The 3,711-nt window shown below is 25.0% G+C and overlaps 2 non-coding genes across 2 annotated transcripts; both read right to left on the reverse strand.

Annotated features, from left to right (window-relative positions):
* Positions 1-789: 789 nt before the first annotated feature.
* On the reverse strand, positions 790-871 carry Trnas-gcu (transfer RNA serine (anticodon GCU)). Its single transcript has one exon. It is a non-coding gene; the product is annotated as a tRNA-Ser (tRNA).
* Positions 872-2,899: 2,028 nt separating this feature from the next.
* On the reverse strand, positions 2,900-2,972 carry Trnav-aac (transfer RNA valine (anticodon AAC)). The gene has a single exon. It is a non-coding gene; the product is annotated as a tRNA-Val (tRNA).
* Between the last annotated feature and the right edge of the window lie 739 nt (positions 2,973-3,711).

The following is a 3,711-nucleotide window of genomic DNA, read 5'->3' on the forward strand; positions in this document are numbered from 1 at the left end:
AATCAGCACATTGCTAATTGGCAAATCACTTGTTATTATGCAAAAAAGTTGATTGTTGATGCAATAATAACACGTTCACACATTTTTTATTTTGACTTGCAGCCACTTTCTGTGTTGTTGGGTCACAGTTTTTTATTTGGATTTGAGTGTTGGTATCATTACACTTACAGCTTATTTGGAATTGTTAAATTTTTGGACACAATTTTTTTTGATTTTTGATTTTGATTTTGCATTTTTACTTGTTTGGACAAAAACTTTATATTTGATTTTGAACAGTTGAAGTTCAACTCAGCAGTTAGCTACCAGTTCAAAATGAAATAACATTTTTAACTATACTTATACTATTACATTGCTATGTTTTTATATTTTACTTATTTGCTAACTTATACAATCTTGTTAAATCTTGCTAAACTGTTTTTTTTTTTAATTTACTAATTTGTCAATTTTGTAGATTTGTATTTGTTTATTGAATTTAAAGCTTAATAAATTCTATATCTTGCATTGAATCTATTTATTAAATTAAATAATCTTAGTCTCAATTTTACCTAACATGGACCCTAACTATAAACCCCTTTTCTGGTCTGGATGTAGCAAAGCTACCAAGTAGAAAACCTTCCCCACGATTTAGCATGCCACTTGTTTTTTCAATAATATTTTCTTTTTATAGATATGGTCTCTTAATTTTTTTATTTAATGTTTAAATTGTAGGAACTTTAATTGTAACGCAACCATTAAATCTGTATAGCAACCGCTAAATTAACACATATCAAACGGAGTTAACAAAAAGAACGACGGAGATGGGATTCGAACCCACGCGTGCAGAGCACAATGGATTAGCAGTCCATCGCCTTAACCACTCGGCCACCCCGTCTGACGAACATCTTCCAAATTAAGCTTATTTATAACTGTTAAGTTACAATTATCTCTATTTGTATCTAACAAAGAAATGATTGCTTCAATAAAGTTTATACTTTTTGACTAGGCTTTTTTTTCATGGTTTAAAAAACTTTATATCAGTTTTGTGTGTTCCGAAAATATAAATTCACCACTATATTTAGTTGTTTAAGCTGCTAAACATATAGCTAGTCTAACTTAGCATTTGTGCTAAATAAAACCAGTTAGTGACTATAGTACAATTCCGTTAGTAAGTTAAATATATTCCCTCTAATTTTTACAATTTATCAAGTTTAGTTTAAAAATAATTACTACGTCATAAAAAAGAGGTACTCGTAAAACTAAATGAAAAGTTTATTGTATTAAATTTTGGTTGTATATAAACTGTCTATAACTTTTTTGCTTAGTTGTACTTTTGTGAAGCAATTTAATTTGTTAGTATTAAATGATTGAGTTTAAGTGTTTACACGTAACAAAAAGTATCTGACTTTTTGTTAAAGTATTAAGATAAATGATACAGTTGTTCAAAAAAAAACTATCAGTATTGTAATAAAGCAGCTTATTTAGATTTAAACCAACGATTAAATAATTTAGGCGACATAAAAAGCAAATAAATTTTATTGTATTATCTAATTAAAAGTTTAAGTTTTTTGTATTTTAATCATAAAAACTTTCTCTCCTTTAATGTTTTCATCAAATTAAGAAATTCTTAAATTCGAGAAAAATATTTAAGCCATTGAAAATATTATTAGCTAAAATTGTAAATATTATATAATATAGATTTTATCTTTACATGTAAACAAAACTTGATTTGATTCGCTGAAAAGTTTAAGTATACTTTAAGTTAATTTTTACAAGATTATAGTTTAACATTTTTAAGCTAATTGAGCTATTAGGTTTTACAAGTTATTTTTAAACCGTTTAAGGTAAAACCACAAAAGCAGTTAACTTTTAATCAAACGTGTATTTTTTAGTTAACAAAATACACAAATATGTTTTAAGCAGTTTTCACATTTCTTTTATTGATATTTTTTATTATACACAACAACAAAAATGTATTTACATAGTTTTAAATAATTTATTGTTTGTATCTTATTTTGGTCAAAACTACTTTTACCCTTCATAAACTTGCTTAAGTTTAAAAAAATAGGTTTTACATTTTTAATAAAGAACAATATATGATATAGACAACTCAACTTGAACGAAAAATATAACAATACAATTCAAAAATTAATCATTTAAAAGGAGCATGACAGGGGACTTGAACCCCTGACCGTTGGATTAAAAGTCCAACGCTCTACCGACTGAGCTAGCCAGGCTCACAGTTAAAACAGAAACCCTGGTTATATAAAGTACATTTGTTACAACTGCATTCTACTTACCAAAATTTTGATTGATCAAATTAAATGAAAACTTTATTAAACTTTTCTGGTTACATGAACGTATAACTGGATGTTTATAAAACTATAAGATTCAGGTTTGAAGTTTAATAACTACAACTTTCAAAATATCTGTTTTAGCTTTGTCTAATTTATTGTAAAATTTTTAATATACTCTCCTAATAAAAAGTTATTTTAAAACTACTTAATTTAAAAAATAATAAAGTTTGTTTATTAAATTTTTTAAATATTTTATTATGGTAAAAGTGGCATTATAAAAAATTGTACCTATATCACAAAAAGTATTTAAGATATAGTTTTATAAAGAAAATGTTAAGAAATTGTTTTACTAAGTCCATATAAACATATGTATTTATTCAAATAAAATCAAATAACTTTTACAGCTGTTTCAGTGTCCTCAATACTGTTATATTCCTAGAATATTATAGTTCTTAAACACATTTATTAAATATTACACAACATAGCAAGTTGATATGCATTTAAAATAATCAATACAATTTTGTCTTAAGCAGCAATAAACATTTTGTTTCAGCACACCAGTAATTTATGAAAAAAGTTAAATTAATTAAATGTCAATTTTTATACAAAAGTTCAAAAACAAAAAATGTTTCCGCCCGGGCTCGAACCGGGGACCTTTCGCGTGTTAGACGAACGTGATAACCGCTACACTACGGAAACACTTGATTTTAAATTATATAGCCCGTTTATATTCCTATCAAGTTGCTCGGTTAATTGACTAAATTTGCATTGCTATCACACATGGTATGTATACGAGATAATATTAAACTATAAACTTTGAACAAGTTTAAAAAATTAAATTTTTAAGTTATATAGAAGATTATTTATATAATGCGCTCAAAATTAAATTGTATCTTTCTTTGAGATAGTATAACTAGTTTTGTAAGCAATATGATTTGATTACTTATATTGTACTATTTTAGGCATAATGAGCACAATTTTTAAAATATCTTTAAACTTTATATTTATTTTGAAAAATTTGGTTATAAAAGCTTAATGTTTATTTTTAGATTAGGACGAATATTGTATTAAATTTATAAAATGAATATGCGAATAAAACTTTTATGTAAATTACAGAGCTTTTGTAATATATAATTAACATTTACGAATTAATTTTCAATGCATACAAGAAAAGGTAAAACGAACTTATTGAACACTACATTCAAATAATTTTTTGACGGATTAGTTAAATTCATGAGTCATGACATCAACATATTTTGAATAAAAATCTCGGATTTAAGATATTTTCGATTTTAGAAGTCTTTGACTAGCTTTAAGTATTAAAAAATTTAAATACTTTATAAACAATATTTAGAAAAATAACTTAAATAATAGAATTAACTATTTATTACACCCATTAAATTCAGTTTAACTACAAATTAAAATTTTTTATTAGCAT

Source organism: Thalia democratica, chromosome 2, assembly GCF_965202585.1.
Source record: "Thalia democratica chromosome 2, ktThaDemo2.hap1.1, whole genome shotgun sequence".
In the NCBI taxonomy this organism is placed as follows: Eukaryota; Metazoa; Chordata; class Thaliacea; order Salpida; family Salpidae; genus Thalia; species Thalia democratica.